We start from the raw sequence: 19647 nt of genomic DNA on the forward strand, positions 1-19647 counted from the left end.
GTTTCTGCTGCTGGGTGGACCTCTGTTAGTCTAAACGTGAATAAAAACCATCTCCATTTTCTGTCAGGTTTTAGAAACAATGTACCAAAAATGAGCCGTTTGAAAAAGTTCCCGTTTGTGATGTCACAAACAAAGAAATGGACATAAAACCACCTCTCACCTCTTCAGGCTGGAGGAGCAGCAGCAGCTCTACTCCGAGCCCCTCCTGGAAATCTGAGCTTCTCCGCCTATAGCAGCCTGAGCATGGGATGGGTGGGCGTGGCCAGCTACAGCGTGTTATCTTAATGTGACAGAGCTCCGAAACGGCTCATTCTGGAAGTTACTGAAAATATCAAGAATAGAATGACTGAAATCTCTATGTGGGGAGGAATTTAGTGCAAATAACTTCGTAAACATGTTTTGTTTGCCCAGTGGGACTTTAATAATTTAGGACAAAATGTCATAATGTCTCTTAAATCAGGTGACTACAACAGAGGATCAGTTAACTTTTGACAGACCTTCATTAATGAATCTGGCCTCTTGAGTTGATTATTGTTACTTTCTTATAAACCATTAAAGCTCTAGCCAGCAAAGGTCTAATAAACATCTTCAGAAAGCCCACATAGCGATTGGTCCATCTGAGCAGAACGCCGTTAGGGGTGATTGAAGACGTTTGACTGTGCTTTAAATTGGAGCCATCGTACCTCTTTAGGTGTTTACAGACGTCCAACAGAAGGAAAGACGTTGACTGGAAAACCGTTTCTCTCTGCGTGTTCTCCGTAAACTCACCTATTCACTTGTTCTGACTTTACATCTCTTCCCTTTCGCCTCTCAAAGCTTTTATCGTGCAGATTATTTTGCCTCAGCCTCTGTTCTTGTCTCTCACATTAGGATGCCAAGGCCGAGATTGAGGGAAACCCAATTTGGGGGCAGAAATGGGGGTTTGGGATTATAGCGGCTGTTTAATCTAGGACAGACTTGCACAGTGCCGTGCCACGCAGTCCTCTCTACACATCACACGCCCGTCACACCCTCCTCTCTATCCCTCCATCAGTCTATCTTGGATGGTCCTTTAAATGTTTAAAACTAATGGATTTGATGTGTTTTTTCCTCTCTTCCTTCCTAACAGGAGGGCTATAATCCCTCGTGGATTTAAATGAAATGTGAAATGTCACAATGCCAGAGACCCTTTTAGAGACGCGCGTGTGTGTGTGTGTGTGTGTGTGTGTGTGTGTGTGTGTGTGTGTGTGTATTTGTGTGCACACATGCTTAAATCTCCACTCCAGCCTCTTTTTTTCTCTCTCTTCCTCTCAAAGCTGCACATAAACACGTTTGATAAACAGATTGGCACAATGAGAAGCGAAACGCTTTGATGGTTAGAAGAGCGCTCGTCCAAACTCTAGTGATGCACATAGACTTCCAACTTCCAGGAAGACTGAATTTTAGGTGGAAAACGAATCAAGAAGGACCAAACCACACTTTTCTGTTTGAACTAATTTGTTATTGTCTCAAGATCTAAAACTTCAGTCATGTGGTTTCCTTTAATATTTGTGCTAACGAGCCATAAAACCTGTAAGGTTAACCTAGCCTAGTGTAGCTGCTCTTGGATATGTCTTGAAAGTGAAGGACAGGATGTGTGTCTGGTTTTTCAGAATAAAATGTGTCCTATCTGTTTGCAGGTCTGGTTAACAGCTGTCTACTGATTGGCTGCTGAGAGCTGATGTTTTTATGTTATAAAAAGAACAAAAAGCTGTCAAAAGATTAAAATGTTTCAATTAAAAAAAAGTTATTTTTTGATTTTTGTCCTTTTTTTGATCATCTTGGTTACAAGCCAATAATAATATGATAAATGACCCGCATTTGTACAGCGCCTCTCAGAGTAAGGACTCCAAAGCGCTTTACACTACAGTGTATCATTCATCCATTCACACACACATTCACACACTGGTGGTGATGAGCTACGATGTAGCCACAGCTGCCCTGGAGTGCACTGACAGAGGCGAGGCTGCCGATTACAGGCGCCACCGGTCCCTCCGACCACCACCAGCAGGCAAGGTGGGTTAAGTGTCTGGCCCAAGGACACAACAGCAGAATTCTCTGTCCGGAGCCAGGATCGAACCTGCAACCTTCAGATTACTAGACAACCTGCTCAACCTGTCCCAATTTTGAATAGAATCATGTTTTTTTATGTTGGCATCATTGCTGCCACCTGTTTGTTTGTTTTTTTATTTTCTTCCTGTTTACCTTCCCTTCCTCCCAGCGCCTCTCACCCTCTCTCACCACAACCCCTCATCTCCTGTTTTCTGAGAGTCAGTTGCCCACCCTAAACCAGCAAGCTGCCGAGGATTGTGGGAACCCGTGGAATTGCCGTGACCAGGGGATGCGGGCAGGGAGCCACGGCGGCTCTGGAATGTGGGGCGTCTGCGAAGATAAGAGCTGTGAGCCCATCCAGGGAGTGAGCAGGGATGCAGCAAGTAGGGAGGGAAGGGGTGAGAGGAGGGAAACAGGGACGGTAGCAAGTCTGTGAAGGGGGGATGTTACAGAAACAACACCGTAAACAGCCAGAGTGAGACGAGAGAGGGGGGGACTGGAGATGGGAAGCCAGCCTTATTCCTCTTTGCATTTCATTTACATCCTTGGCCGTATCAACCAATCGGATTGGGAGCAAAGCCCAGGGCTTAGGAGGGGAATAAAAAGACAAAATGCCTTTGCTGCTCTCATCCCTCCCTGATAATACCCCTTGTGTTTTTCTTTTCTCCCTTTCTCTCGTCTATAAGTAGATACTGTCCGAAATGCCAGCAGAAAAGCGACACCTCCGCTTGCTGTGCATCTCCGATAGACCGAGCGGGAGCAGGGGCTGAAAAGGCAGCTTTAGTCGCCGGGGCCTATCTCCACTCCTCTCTCTGTGGCTGGATGGAAGCAGGGGGAGGGAAGGATCGGGGTGTGCTGGTTGGTGTTTGGGAGAAAGAATGGAGGGTGTGAGAGGCATGATATACTGAGCTGGCAACAGATTTAGCAGAATCTTACAGTCTGGAAAACTTCGCCTGCACAATCCCTTTGGAGGCATGAGAAACCTGTTTCAGGGATGTTTAGCTGGTGCCACCCATCTGTGCGAAGGTGTCAAATGACTCCAACTAAACTTAAAACAGTTTTACTCAGAGGTTGTTTACTGGTCTTTGCTGCTTGCAGAGTCTTCCCAAACCACGAGGGTCGTGTTGTGGGTAAAATGATTCCCATTAACGCCGGCTCGTGTTGACTCAACGCCTTGACTGACTTGAGTCAGGTTTGTGTTTGCCGTCTCTCGAGTTGGGTGTTGCTGCTTTGGGGGTGTTTGCACGGCCGGCCCTGTTTATTTGTGCAGGTGTTGTGTTACCGCTTGTGTTTGGTTTACTCTGGGTGTTTTACCCGAGTTTAAAGGCCCGTGCTATTGTCCTGCTTCTCCATGCAAAGCTCTCTCTCAGCTTATCTAGGGTCCAGTCAAAACAAGAGAATCCATATCAACTATTTTCGGACATGAGAGTGTCTACACTCTAAGAAATGAATTGTTGAATTTACTTAACCAAGTTGTGTTTACTGGGTCCACTAAACTTAGGTGCTTAAGTGTGTGAGGTTCATGGCTCCTCTTCGTGAATCCCCTTCATGTCGTGGACTTGTTTCCTGGTTCTTTCATTCCCAGGGGAGTGCTCAATGAGACACACTTACCATTGCCACTAATGCACTCCAAAAATGACCATGACTCAGTAGTTTTAGTTAACTTGATTTATGGGCTGGGAAAATGATGCAATGATACAAGAGAATCAGTTTCTTGGTCCTATCCTAACTGAAAAAAATGCCAAACGTTGCAGTTCAGATCGAGCCAAACAGGAAGGCAAGCATAAAAGCAGTGTAAACATCTGAAATTTTTCAAAATAAAAGTCAAGTTCGGATTTTCAGCTGCTTAACTATTAAAAAAGGGTACTTGGTTTTCTTTTAAAACCTCCGTAGCCGAGGTAAACAGAACAGAAAATAAACCACTGACCTTTTGGGTGCATGCTGTCTTTCTTCTGGATATTTCTACGTGAAGTGCCAAAATCCCGCGTGGCATTGCAGTTCTCCCATGATTTTGTGACCTTGTAGGACCAGCTGGGTGGAACACTTTAGCTGCTGTTTTGCATCCTTCTGATGTGAAGGGAGTTCGCAGGTAAATCACTTTATTACGGTATGCACTGCTTACGCATCGGTGGAAAGGCTGGGTTTGTTAATTTAGTCATCGTATGACCCTCTGGTCACCAAAGTAACTCCTCTGGGATCACAATCCTGCATGTTTTAGATGCTTTCCTGCTTCAACACTTCTGGATTGACTACTGGGGGTCACTAAGAGGCTTCTGCAGAACTCTGAGGAGATAATTTAACCCAAACATCTCCACTAGGATTCATGAAACCAAATACCAGATATGAGATTTAAGACGATTGGGGAATTCTGGTTCTTGTTTCTCCATCATTAACAGTTTGATCATTTCCAACCAGCCTCCATGTTTTGGTCTCTGTGGCTACAACACTGCAGTTGTGCTTTTTGTTTTCTTTTCTGGATGCGTGCAAGAGCAGCTGTGTGTCTAAATGCGACTCTGTGCACATGCCTGCAAAGGTACTTTAAATCTGCCATTTCTTAATGTGCAATAACTTTTAGTTCTTCATAGCAAGCGGAATGTTATCCGCAAGTTCCCGTTGTTATCTTGTGTACACACATTTGTTTATTAGATGCAGCCCCCTCCGCTGCAGCACTTCTGTATATCAAAGACAGCAGAGCAGAGCGTAACTGAAAATGGCTACCGTGGAGGAAGGTCTCTCTCTACTTTGACTGAGAAGAGGCAGAAAAAGCCTCGTTCTCCGCTCCCTTAGATCTATTTAAATAATTGAGGAGTAAACTGACAAATTAGACACCTTTATGGACTCCCTTGGGCTTTCTCTGGGGCCCTCCACTTTTTTTCCCGGGTACAAGCGAACGCCACTAGGCACGGGATAATATCTTGTGTGCTTTGAGAGGGAGGAGGGGGATGTGGGCCAGGAGGGGGTTTCGCCAATCAAGCGGCCCACACTTCCTCCCCCAGGTTCTAATTTTGTGCCACATTAAAGAGCTCGGCCTCCATTTAGGACACAGAGAGACATTTTCATAATTTGCCAGGTCTCTTGACTAGCTGGAGGTGCCTTCTCGCTCCTTCTCTTCACTCGGTATCTGAGCGAAAGGCCCGAGGAGGAAGACGGGGAAATTCATTCGTCTCCTTTCAGCCGACCAGCTTCAGTTCTGCACAACGTTGCTGCTAGGTGTGTGGAGCAGCTAATATTTATCTCTTTAATAACTCCCCATTAGACCTGAATATTATGCGCCGCATAAAGCCAACACTGCTTATTGTAGTTTCTATTTAGAAACAGTCTAATTCTTTCTTTGTTGGTGCATTGGCGCTGTGCTCTGCATCTGGAGATCTCCGCCTATTCAGCGGTTGTTTCTAGTAATCTGTGTTTTTGAGGTTAAAAGTTGTGGCGTCTCTTTCTGCTGACATCGCCCTTTCATGTTCAGCGTGTGTAAGCATTGATTCATTTGTGATTGGTCACATAATTCACAGTCTCGGGGGGGGCATTTCTTCACTCACAGACAAGCTAATCTAAAATCCCCCCAATTTACAAATGAAAATCCCACCATCCAATTGAGCTAATAGAGGGACTTGAATGGGATAATAAGATGTGGTGTAATACTGTGTAAAAAGCCTGTAATGTTGTGTTGGTGTAAGAGCCTGTGTGACTGGGTGTTTGACTGTTTGCAGTGATTACAGGGGCCTGCGGACCTGGCGGCTGCTCCGCGGCTGGGATAGGGAGCGCTTCTCCCTGGGCAAACGAGATACGCCTGTCGGCCACATCTGCCGGATTTGCAAAGATGTCAGGAGGGAGAAAGAGCTCCCTGTGAGCTCTCGGGTTCCCCGTCCTAGCCGGTCTTGCGGGGGTCTCTAGTTTTGCGGCGCTTGCAGATGTGCACAAACCAGGGAGGACTGAAGCAAAACGAATCTAAGCAGACAAATGGAATTAGAGTGATGGGTGTCGGTGGGCTGGTTCACAGTGATAAACAAAATGATGCTGTGTGTGTGTGTGTGTGTGTGTGTGTGTGTGTGTGTGTGTGTGTGTGTGTGTGTGTGTGTGTGTGTGTGTTCCTGTGTCTGGGGGATTATCAGTGATTAGGTGTGTATGGCTGGGTGACTGTTTCTGGGTGTCATTGTGTTTCTGTAATTATGTGTGTATATATTTACTCTGATTCCTGTGTGTGTGTGTGTGTGTGTGTGTGTGTGTGTGTGTGTGTGTGTGTGTGTGTGTGTGTGTGTGTGTGTGTGTGGTTCCATATGTCTTCTCTGAAGCAACTTTACGTTTGTCCTGTGTGCCTGAACACTTCCACCTGCCTGTGCGGTCTAAACATCAAATCTCGAGGGTGGAAACTCGTCCTGAAGAGTGCTCAGCCATGTTTGTGCAGATGTGTTGTTTTCTTGTGCCAGGGCCCATGAGTGTTTATGTGCTGAGGAGGAACCAGCAGGGGGGCAGTAATCAACAGTCTGGGGCTTCCCTGCAGAAGGCTGTGGGATTAGGGTTAAACCCTGTCCTGCCAGATGGCCACAACCCAACCCCAACATCGTCCTTCAGCTCCTCAGCGATGGAAACCAGAGGTTAACCAGATCACTCTAATATGATCATTAAGATTTTTAGCATTTTAGTTCATCCCTGAATCACAGTAATATTCAATGTAATAAAAATATCACTCATCATCTTTTCTGAGGACCTATCAGAGTTGCAGCCGTGATGATTTCCTCTTCAAATTGTCAGGTGGAGGACCGTGTGGCCAGTCAGCAGGTTCGGGGAAATCAGAAATGAAACTTCCAGGTTGTTTTGATGTGCTCTATTCCAGAGCCATAGGCAACACTGAAATGATAAAACGTGTGTGTGTGTGTGTGTGTGTGTGTGTGTGTGTGCGTGCGTGCGTGTGTGTGTGTGTAGAATAGTGACCTGGGCATCAGCAGGGGTTTGATTGCTTCCTGCTAGACTTTTATCACACTTAACCCTCTAAGTAGCATCACTGCTATTCCTGTCATTAGTTTAAATGTATTTGAAAACTTAACAAGAAAAGTTTTTTATGAAGCACCCATCACAGAAAAAATTCACAGCGCTTCACAAAGAAAACCACATAAAAAATAAACATGATTAAAAAACAAAAATGAATGAAGATAATTTAAAACAAAATAAGGCCGTAAAACAAACAAATACCCAACAAACAGTCGTCGCATGGACGAGCAGATCGCGTCTATATTGTATCTGTTGGTCCATGACCAATTCTGGAATGCCATAGGACGTCTAACTATGACCTCACTTGGACACTTTTGTGCCTCAGGTTGCGTAACTTTTTTGAATGCCCTGGGCATGTCTAACTGAGGACATCAGCAGCGCAGAAAGGCAGCTGCTTCAGATAGAATCCATTAGTGTGTGTCGGGTTGATGTAAACTCGCCGCGACACGGAACGTTTCAGTCGCGTCCCAGAAGCAGCTCGCCACGTGCTGCTAAAGGTAGGATGGGATTCTATTATTGCCATAAGTCGCTTCTGGGACTTGTCAATTTCTGCAGTTAACCTAGGGCTAGACAGGAAATCACACATGGTTTCAGTGTAAAATGTTTGTTAATTTTCAAAATAAAAGACTATTCCAGAGATGTATTTTCATATCTATAAAGATTACGTCAAAACATGTGACCTAATGGCTTACTAACTCCTAACATCGTTCAAGAAGTACAACAGCGTGTTTTTCATGGCTTTAATGCTGGCAGTGGAGGGGCACAACATTATAAATGACATCAAACGTGGTTTAATGGCAGATGGCATAAACAAACCGTGACCTTTTTCGAGGGATCTTGTGATTTTGGCAAGGAGGACGGCTGAGACACCTCTGGTGTGGATTGATGCACCACGAAGCACACAGCAAACCGTCCCTTATACGTAACCCACTGTGCAGGCACGTTGAAACGACGTCTACTGGCTTGTTCAATCAATCAATCAATCAATCAATCAATCAATCAATCAATCAATCAATCAATCAGCTTTATTCATAAAGCGCCTTCCACAACCCTGTCAGGAAGCCCAAAGCGCTGAACATGGTACAGTTGTAGGTAAATATATTGAATAAATCAACAATAAAAGCAATTCAAATTACAAAATACAAATTACAAAAGACAAATTACAAAAGACAAATTACAAGATAGATGAAACATTCTGGTAAAGGACAAATGTGTGAAACACATTTGGATTGAGTGGATGGAGTGAGTGAACCAATGAAAACTGTGAAATAAATTCAACATAAAAGAGGGCCAAAATCAAACATGTTCAGGAAACGCCAAGCGGAGGAGGTGTGTTTTTAGGTGACTCTTAAAGACTGGCAGAGATGGGGACAGCCTAACTGAGGGGGGCAGCTGGTTCCAGAGTAACGGTGCTAGGACTGAGAAAGCCCGGTCCCCACTGGTACGACACCTAGAACGAGGGACAGCGAGCAGGCCTTGGTCAGAGGAGCGCAGAGCTCGTGATGGGGAATGTCTGTTCAGGAGAGTGGCCAGATAGGGGGGAGCACCACCCTGGAAGAAATGATAAACAAAGACGAGGATTTTGAATTGTGAGCGATAGGAAATCGGAAGCCAGTGCAGGGAGGCCAGAACTGGACTGATGTGGTCCCATTTCCTGGTCCCAGTCAGGAACCTGGCTGCGCTGTTCTGCACAACCTGTAGGCGACGCAGTGATGACTGACACAACCCTGCATATAGAGAGTTGCAGTAATCAAGCCTAGAAATTACAACGGCATGTTGTTGGCAAAAGTCAGACTTATTTTTCTTTCACTTTCTTCCTTTTCAGTTGCACTTCTCCTTTTCCACAATACAACACAAAATGTTTAAGTGAATGCAATTTTCAAGTTAATTAAAAAATGTTTTCCTCTCATCTATTATTTTGTATATTTCCTCCCAGCGTTTCAGATCTTTGCACATATCTCCTAGAAACTGTGGATTAAACAAATCCAAGCCCTTTCCTAAAGCCCTACAGTTAGGCTAGCAGGCCAAGACAAACATTTAAAACTAAAATATTTAACACGGACCTGCTGCAAATCCCACCTGGACCTGTTTCCCTACAGTTCCACATCACAATTTAGAGAGTAATTTCTGTATTAGTAGAAGCAGATTACATGAGACAAGTGTACAAACAAATAAAAGATTACAGGCTGTGAACATGTTTCAGTCTAATGCCCTTTCAACACGCAGCGCTCAACTCAATGTGTTCCTCTCACGGAGCTAAATTTGGATTTCCCCCCATGTTTGCAGGCCTGCTGGCCACTCATGCACCCAGAGTACAACCTCTGCAACGACACTGTTCCAGGAGAATGGCCTGTCTCCTTTGCTGTATTACTTAAACTTTGGAGTTCAAGTGACTACGGGGTTCAAACATGGATTTTTTTAGTAAAGAGGGGGAGAAGAAAGACTCGCTGTTGTTCTTGAAAAGCTGTGTTTATCCAGGATTAGAGACACCAACATGTTAATAATTGTTTCTCACAGAACTGCAAAGAAGCACTTTCCTGTAATCCCCTAATCAGGCATTACACCTCTGAGCGAAGCCACAACGCAGGCGCGTGGCATTTGTGACGCAGCACGCCTTCGATTTGGGATTCACGCACATCTCCAGCACCACACCCACAACGTACAACAACTCCTTTTAATCTGTTTTCTTGCTCCTACTTGTTTCACCGGCTTTTGTTCAGCTCTTTGTGCATCTGCGGCCGCTTTAGTCATTGTCTGTTTTATTTTTATTTTTTTGCCAAGGATTGAAAAAATGGGATGTTTTAGTACATTTGATCACTTTTAGTGCTTTTTTAAAGTTCTCAGAAAGTGTATAAAATCCCTCTCACATAAAGCAATTTCAGAAGTTTCCTTTTCACCACCTTCCAGAATGAGCCATTTCAGGGCTCTTTCACTTAAGAAAACAAGCTGTAGCTGGCCACGCCCACCCATCCCTCACTCAGGCTGCTACAAGCTGAGAAGCTCTTACTGGTCCTTCTCAAAAAATTTGCATATTGTGATAAAGTTCATTATTTTCTGTAATTTACTGATAAACATTAGACTTTCATATATGTTAGATTCATTACACACAACTGAAGTAGTTCAAGCCTTTTATTGTTTCTAATATTGATGATTTTGGCGTACAGCTCATGAAAACCCAAAATTCCTATCTAAAAAAATTAGCATATCATGAAAAGGTTCTCTAAACGAGCTATTAACCTAATCATCTGAATCAACTAATTAACTCTAAACACCTGCAAAAGATTCCTGAGGCTTTTAAAAACTCCCAGCCTGGTTCATTACTCAAAACTGTAATCATGGGTAAGACTGCTGACCTGACTGCTGTCCAGAAGGCCATCATTGACACCCTCAAGCAAGAGGGTAAGACACAGAAAGACATTTCTGAATGAATGGGCTGTTCCCAGAGTGCTGTATCAAGGCACCTCAGTGGGAGGTCTGTGGGAAGGAAAAAGTGTGGCAGAAAACGCTGCACAACGAGAAGAGGTGACCGGACCCTGAGGAAGATTGTGGAGAAGGACCGATTCCAGACCTTGGGGAACCTGCAGAAGCAGTGGACTGAGTCTGGAGTAGAAACATCCAGAGCTACCGTGTACAGGCGTGTGCAGGAAATGGGCTACAGGTGCCGCATTCCCCAGGTCAAGCCACTTTTGAACCAGAAACAGCGTCAGAAGCGCCTAACCTGGGCTACAGAGAAGCAGCACTGGACTGTTGCTCAGTGGTCCAAAGTACTTTTTTCGGATGAAAGCAAATTTTGGATGTCATTCGGAAATCAAGGTGCCAGAGTCTGGAGGAAGACTGGGCAGAGGGAGATGCCAAAATGCCAGAAGTCCAGTGTCAAGTACCCACAGCCAGTGATGGTCTGGGGTACCATGTCAGCTGCTGGTGTTGGTCCACTGTGTTTTATCAAGGGCAGGGTCAATGCAGCTAGCTATCAGGAGATTTTGGAGCACTTCATGCTTCCAACTGCTGAAAAGCTTTATGGAGATGAAGATTTCATTTTTCAGCACGACCTGGCACCTGCTCACAGCGCCAAAACCACTGGTAAATGGTTTACTGACCAAGGTATGACTGTGCTTAGTTGGCCTGCCAACTCTCCTGACCTGAACCCCAGAGAGAATCTGTGGGATATTGTGAAGAGAAAGTTGGGAGATGCAAGACCCAACACTCTGGTTGAGCTTAAGGCTGCTATCGAAGCATCCTGGGCCTCCATAACACCTCAGCAGTGCCACAGGCTGATTGCCTCCATGCCACGCCGCACTGAAGCAGTAATTTCTGCAAAAGGATTCCCGACCAAGTATTGAGTGCATAACTGAGCATAATTATTTGAAGGTTGACTTTTTTTTGTATTAAAACACTTTTCTTTTATTGGTCGGATGAAATATGCAAATTTTTTGAGATAGGAATTTTGGGTTTTCATGAGCTGTACGCCAAAATCATCAATATTAGAAACAATAAAAGGCTTTAACTACTTCAGTTGTGTGTAATGAATCTAATATACATGAAATTCTAATGTTTATCAGTGCATCACAGAAAATAATGAACTTTATCACAATATGCAATTTTTTTTAGAAGGACCTGTATGTGAGGGGTTTGGAGTAGAGCTACAGCTCATCCAAAAGCATCTCTCTCTTATATGTAAAAGGTGGCTCTCTGCTAATTTCCGCATTTGTGACATCACAAACAGGGACTTTTTACAATGGCTTGTTGTGGGCACAACATTCCTAAAACCAAACACTGACATAAAACAGATGGATGTTTTTTCTCTACATTTGAAGTGTTTATAGGGATAGTTGGGACCTATTAAGGTAGCACGACTCGGGTTGCGAATTACCACAGTCACCAATTCTTGTCATGTGTTTATGCCTCTTTATGTATGTCTGATCTCAGCATTGTGTGTACTGAAACTCTAATTTCCCTCTGGGATCAATAAAGTATCTTTGAATTTGAATTGAATGACAGCACAAAAGAATACAAAAGATGAGTTTTGCAGAAAATGTCCCTTTTAAATAAAGCAACTCATCATTTATTTTCGCACCTTTCGGCTAACTAGTTGATGGTGTGTTTTTATAGCGATCTTGCTAAGGTGGAGTCATAAAATTACATTTAAGTTTATTGATTTAAAACTATTTATAATAAATATGTCGTCGTCTCTTAACTCTTTCATTTCCACTCCAAGAAAAAGCAAAAAAAAAGTTTTATTAATTTGCTGCACAAGTTACCTGTAATGTAGTTTAGGATGATAATTCAATTTAAATATCAATATTAAAGTAATCACAACATAAGGCACTTCTTCATTCAAATGTTTCCATATTTTTAGAGATCATGCATTTGGTGCGCTCTAAAAAAAGAAATGTTGACTTTAATTAACCAGAGTAAGTCAACTGGTTCCACTAAACCTACTTGCTTAAATGTAAAAGGTACATACATTTACTTTTAGCACAATCAATAATGATGTACATTATCCTTTTACATTTAAGCATAGGTGTAGTGGAACCAGTTCATATAATTTAGTTTGAGTAAATTCAACATATCCTTTTTTAGAGTGTAATAATTTTACCCCAGTGAAGTTTTTGTGCCTAATTCAACAATATATAAGGACTAAAGTTGGCTCTACCTGTGCTGTTGACCTGCCAGGTAAAGGGTTAACCCATCAGAAACATGTTCACGCTCAAATTAAAAGTCAGCTTTACAGACTTGTGAAAATAATTTCTATAACCTGAATGGGTGATGAAGATGTGGAGCCTCTGCCCCAGCGTGTCGTCAGTTCTCTGTTCTACTGTTACATCGGGGTCAGACACAAGGTCGCTGTACACGCTGAGATGATGGCAGGTTTGTGATTAGAGCTGATGAACTCGAACACCCCAGTCTGTTGCGGCGTGGTCAGATGAAAGCTGTTGGTTTGCTTTAATTTAGTAAAAAAAAAAAAACATGTCTGGAATTTTACAAGTTTTATATCTTCTGTATATCAGCTTTGCAACAGCCAGGACCTGGTATGAGAATAGAATAGAATAGAATAGAATAGAATAGAATAGAATAGAATAGAGACTTTTTAAATCCCACAGTGGGGAAACTCCCTTGCTTTTGCAGCACACACACTTGGAGAAGAGGAAGAAGAAAAATGAGTAACAAGAATACAGATAAACACACAAAGGCAATAAGCTATTATTATTATAATGAATCAAAAGAAAACTTGGGTTTCCAGAACTAATAAGTTGATATTAATGTAATGTACATCTGGTATTTCACAATACTGAACACATACTGAGTATTGCATTGCACTGATGTTATTGTGTACCAGGATAATGCCAGTACCAGTTAAACTGAGGAGTTACTGCAGAGGGGAGGAATGTTCTGGTTTACATCTTAGATGTCTCAGTATTCCACTGAAGGAAGATAGATATAAGATTAAAAGGACAACATTTAGGGATTTCTTGCATCTTGTTTGGTTGGGATCAGAATGAAAACCATCCTTCTGAATGTGTTAAAAGTCCAAGACAATGAATACGTGAGCATCAGTGAGGCACGGTGGCATTAGTTTCATGCTTCGGGGTCTAGATTTACCAGCACCTGCTTTTAGTCTTTGTTTATTTCACTGATTGAGAAAGGCAACTGTGTGAAAAGTGAGTGAATCTGAATGATCTGTTAGTGAATTACAGCCCAAAAGAAACATCAACCAGCCATGTTTCTGTGCTTTTCTCCTCCATTCTTCAGTGTTTTGATGTTTTTCTTATTTCTTTCCTCATTTGTTTAATTTTGTTCACTGTGAGGCTTGAATGTTTGCTTGTTGTGTCCACACCCAGTCTCCTTGGAGGGCCTGGTTGGGGAGTGCGGTGAGGCGGTCTGTGGGGATTAACCTGGGGAATTTAATTAGTGAGGCTGTCGCCTCTGTTCTTAACATTTCAATCTTGCTGGGCTGTTTGGTGGTGCTGGAGCTGGACCCATGATGGCTGTGGGCTCAGGGTGGGTGGGGTGGGAGTGTGTGTGTGTGTGTGTGTGTGTGTGTGTGTGTGTGTGTGTGTGTGTGTGTGTGTGTGTGTGTGTGTGTGTGTGTGTGTGTGTGTGTGTGTGTGTGTGTGTGTGTGTGTGTGTGTGTGTGCGAGTGGGGGGGCTCAGAGGCAAGATGTGTTTGACAAACAGATTAGTCCAGCATCTTAGAGGAGAGGGAGGTGATGGGGAGACGGGAAAGAGAGCCTCTCCTTGTCTTTTTACATTTATTCATCGTCAGAGGAAAAATATCTTTTCTTAAGTAATGTTTGGTAGCTTTGATTTTGTAGCCATGAAATTTAGACAGGTACACAAATTTAGACTCAAATTAGTCAATTTTGTGTTTCTTTTGCTTATACAGCTAGAGTTATTGAGTTGCAGTTTGATAATAACTACAATAATTATTATAGACCATGACAGTTTTGAAAATCTAATTTAAAAAGTACATTTTGACCATATTAGGTTTAAATGGATGCATTTGGGTCATATTTCTTCTAACATTACTTTAAATAAGTATTTTTTGTATTATTTGTCCAAACCTGCTGAGTTATCAGCCAAGTGACGAAGGTGAGGAATCATCTGAAGCTACACTGTTGCGTCGTAATCCTGATGCTAAACTCCCCATTACCCCATCTGGGACCCTCCCCCCTCCCCTCAAATCAACGGTGGCAGTAAGTGTCTGTCTCCTGCCTGGGGGGGGGGGGGGGGGGGGGAACGGACGAGGGGGTGGGATGGGGGGGAATCATGTCCAGCAAATTAATAAAGCTGCTACAGGAACGTCGTCAAGTCCCGCCGGAGCCACCGGCACCCGTCCCTCTGCCGGAGCTGACCCACTGGTCATTGGTGAATCCCAATGTTTATATTCCACACACACTCGGGGTCCCCGGGGGTCGCCCCCGTGGGACCGCTGATAATTTAAGTCAAACATGATGTCCCTGCTTGTTTGACACCCATTTAAGGCTTTTCAATCACACGTGTTTGCTGCAGTCCATTAGAGAGCGATCCGTGTCTCAGTCTCTCAGAGACATGATCAATTCTTATTTGATCGAGTTCCTCCTCTAAAAACGATTTCCTTCCTCCTCTGAAGGAAAAAGATTGATAGTTTATTTTTTATAATGTAGTTAAATATTAATGAAAGTAGGACTTGTTCTGTCCTCTTTTGAGCCAGACGTCAACCCCCCCCCCCCCCAACAGGTGTGCCACTAATTTAGGACTCTTGAAGAGCAATGGAGCATCCTCATTAATGAACTGTAACATCATTACTGTCCGTGAGGGAGGAAAAGGGGAGGGGTCACACTTCCAAAGACTTAATATTAACATTTAAATAAGCTAATTGTCATGTTTGTGGGAAGCAATTTCACCCAAGACATGAAAGAATCACTCAACGGAGACAGGGAAAGTAAAAATCATATAATAATCTTTATTAGGAATGGTGAGTAAAACTAAGGGCGCTGCTCCAAACGGGAACAGGAAGAACCGTTTGCTTCTCTAAAATGAGAAGCAAACAGATATGAGATAAACCCGGAACTAAGGAACCGAGAATATGATTTGTTTCGGATGTTATTCTTACGGTTGATGACCAGGACTGGTGAGGATGGGCTAGGTCAGGTCTGGGAACAAGGAGGTTTCTGGGTCTTTGGGACCGGGTGGAAACGGACGAATGGCAGGAGTTCAGATCCAGGACAAGGCTGGGAAGCAGGCTGAGAGGCAGGCTGAGAGGCAGGCTGTGAGGCAGACAGGACAACGGGCGGACAGTGGAGAGCGGAGGCCAGGGGATCGTTGAGCAACGTGACGTTGGCAGACAACTCCAGACGACGGTAGGTTCTTTCTGAAGACAAAACGAGCGGGAACTTTCAGGACTTGACGACAGGCAGACCAACACTAAGGCTGGAGCAGGCAGACTAAGACTACGACTGGCTAGTAGTTACCCAAGGTGAGAGTATCAACCGGCACTGGAGTTGTGTCACACTGCTCCTTAAATACCCCTGGCCCTCTGATCAAGGCGCTCAGGCACAGCTGGCTCTCCGACACGCCCACCTGTGAACACACACCTGGGACAACTGCAGCATATTGACTGTCACTGGGAATGATCAGGGCAGTCCGTGACACTAATAAACCTAAATGTAATGTACTTTAGTGCATTTGAGGTTACTTGTTATTGGATTGGATTACTTCTATTCATCCTTTCATATGTTCACTAGTTCATGTCCATAGTTTACAGTGATTTTACCCAGTCAGCCCCCCCCCCCCCCCCCCCCCGACCGTTTGTTTATTCCGTTTTTATGGAAATGCAACAACAAAAACAAATGTCCGTGTTTGTCTTCATGAAAGTGGGCCAAACAACCACTGACAAACAGGGGGGGGGGGGGGGGTTGTAGGTCAGGGCGCCACAAGCCATGTGTAACCGCGCCTGTTGAGAGAGCACGTCACGCTGTAGTAAGCCACAATACACACAACAACACACAGACGCCCGCTGCCAGGGTGATGTAACGCCGTCTAGACGGAACAGAAACCGGAACATTTGGAATGATAAATATTCAGCGATGAAAGATTCCAAAAGATGCTTTTAGCAGAAGATGAAAGGGTCAGAAAGAAAAACAGCTGCATGTGAAGCATTTATTTCATGACTTCCCCAAGTCGTGTCAGGTGGTTCCACCAAACCCAGCTGCTTAAAAGTAAAGATGGACATACGTTGTTACGTTAAAAGTAAATGTGTAAATAACTCCTTACATTAAAGCAACTAGGTTTAGTGAAACCAGTTAATTATTTCATTTTTTACAGTGTATTTGATCATAAACAAAGTAAAATGAAGGTTTTGGGGCAGAAATTAGACCCAAATGGAGACGTTTAGACAGAATGTGCAACTTTTGGCGGGTTTAAGGCCAAACGTTGCACACGAGCAAACAAAACTGGTGAGATTGTTTTCTTTCAGGTAAAGATGACATAACTAGGGAGGTCTTTCTTCTACAGTTTGACTCGTCTGTTACATTGCTTCATTTTTCTTGTTGACCTGAAGGTCAAGATCCTCCTGGCCCGACTCGACCTCAACGACCCCGCCGGCCTGAACTCTCAAACACCTGCAGTGTTAATGATGTGTTCACTGGAGTATAAACTCATGTAGCGAACAGGAGACCTGCAGATCACACGCAGGTAAGCCATGCTTTTACTTAATCTATCTGGTGATTTGAAATCTAATTTTATTTATTTCATATTTTCTTTGCAGTATTGCTCATTAGCTGGATAAATGCTTATATGTTTTGTTTATTTCATCAACTGTCAGTCTTTAGAATTGGTGCAAAAACAACACATCAAGAAAAGAAATCTATTTAATCTGGAGGAAAATCTGAATTTTATACAAGAATACAATAATTCTGAGGCATCCATGTCTCCACCCGCTAAGAAATATTCATGAGTTTAAGTTACTTTTTTGAGGCATTTTTGACAAAGATTTGACTAATTTGCTATCCGTATCAATGCTGAAAAAGTGGTATTTCATTCATTTTGAATCAACATGAATTTTTTTACATGAACTCATCCATGCAACATGATATAATCATTTCTAAAATGTTCATTAAATATTCAGCTTAACAGACCAAAGTGTGCAGATTAAAAAATGAAGAAACTAAGGATAAAAATACAAGATTTAAAATAAATAACAGATTGACGTGATATTTTACTTATTTAAAAAGATATTGATACAGTTTTTATGGCTTCCATTATTTAATCACAGCTTGTGCGTGATTTTCATGAATTGATGGAAAAAACAACATTTTCCTTTGTTCAGGTTGAGAAATGAATCAAAAACATGCATTAATGACTCATAAACACGAGTGGCCCAATAGAAACGTAGCTGGCAGCTCAGACTGACCTGTTATATTTACATAAACTAGAGTAATCAAGTGTGGACCTCATTTAATTACAAAGCCGTGATTGTTTTGAGGTAACCACCTCTCACACATGCGTCATGCTCTTTGTGTGCGCCACAATACCTCAGGTTAGAGACAGATGCCCCCTGACGCTCGCTCCCATAAGGCGGGCACGTGATGGACGGCCCGGGTCCAGAGGCCTGCCAGCCTCATGGCATTGTGTCCCCCCCCCTCCCCCAGCATCACCCCCTCAACTCGGGCAGCCGGCCTTCCTAAGTACCCTTTTGTGTTGGTTTGGGGTAACAAAGCGGTGGCCAAGCCGCCGGTGTGGCACGCGCACACCCCCCTGGTCTGTGACCTAAACAGGTGGATGGAAGGGAAGGGCTGGTGGTGGCGGGTGACTGAGGGGGGAGGGGGTGGGGGGATGCATCTGTCCCCACACTCAACGACTCTCTGGGTCAGCCCATATGCTCCCAGGGGAGCGGGAGGCAGCATGCAGACTAACAGGTGGGGGGTGGGGGGTGGGGGGGTGGGGTGGGGGGGGGGGGGTAATACTGATAAAAATGTTCAATTAGCTGCATGAGAATAAAAATTTGACAAGAAAGAGACACATTTAGGAGTTTTGGTGGGACGTGGCTCTGATCGGACCGTACAGTTACGTGAGTGGAAATGCTAAAAAGATGCTCCTCTAGTCGCTCTTGCACCACTGGATGCAATTTTTCTGTCAAAGTAGCTAAAAACAAAACAAAAACAAAAAATCCCAAACAATTCATTCGATTGTGACTCCAAAAATCCTCCAAAACCAAGATTTTAGTGTTGACTCACAACTTGATCATCATCTCAGTTAGCTTGGTTGTTTTACAAGTTTCCAATAAAATTTTGAATTTTCTTTTTTAATATCAAGTCAAGATTTTCTCTGCATGCTGCTTGGCTTTTTAGCACTTAAAAAACTAAATTTACATCAAAAATCACTTCAAATGTACTTCCTGCAGCATTTAGTTAAACAGAAGCATCTGAGAGCGAGGATCCGTAGTTCTGCCGGTGGAAAACATCCGTCGTGTGATCGTGGAGCTCCTGAGAACTTCTGAACTTGCTGCTTTCATGTATTCACGACACGCTGGATGGAAGCAGACACTTGCTGGGTGTGAACTCAGCAGGCTTAGCTTCTTTTTTTGTGCGACGACACCCCTGAAACAGTTCATTGATGTATAACACTCGATGAAATATTGAAATAGGAAAAGAATAAATTCTGCATCTGGGGCTGATTTGCCTTTTTCTGTCCATCTTTGCAGGCAAACTAAAACTGATTCACTGACATTGTGAACACATGCTGCTGAGACCTGACTTAAAATGAACAAACTTTGCAGTTTTAGTGTTCCAGCTGATGAAAAAAAATAGCAAAAAGTAAAAGGAATCCTAAAATGTTACTTTTATGTTATAAAACGGGCATTTTTAGGGTGTTAACTAGCTCTCATCTTCACATCAGATGCTCCTGCTGTTTCCTACCTTCACAGAAATAAAAGCTTTAATGTAAATGTTCATTTTCAGATATTTAAACAAGATTTCTGTTGGAGGTCCGACGCGTTTTGTTAAAATATTTGATCTTGTACCTACGACCTCACAGACTTTAGCAGCTTTGAAGACCATTAATCACCACTTAGAGGTGATTAAATGTTTTCGTGCTGCAACATTGGACTAATCC

The sequence above is a fragment of the Nothobranchius furzeri genome, chromosome 18, assembly GCF_043380555.1.
Source record: "Nothobranchius furzeri strain GRZ-AD chromosome 18, NfurGRZ-RIMD1, whole genome shotgun sequence".
NCBI classification, from domain to species: Eukaryota; Metazoa; Chordata; class Actinopteri; order Cyprinodontiformes; family Nothobranchiidae; genus Nothobranchius; species Nothobranchius furzeri.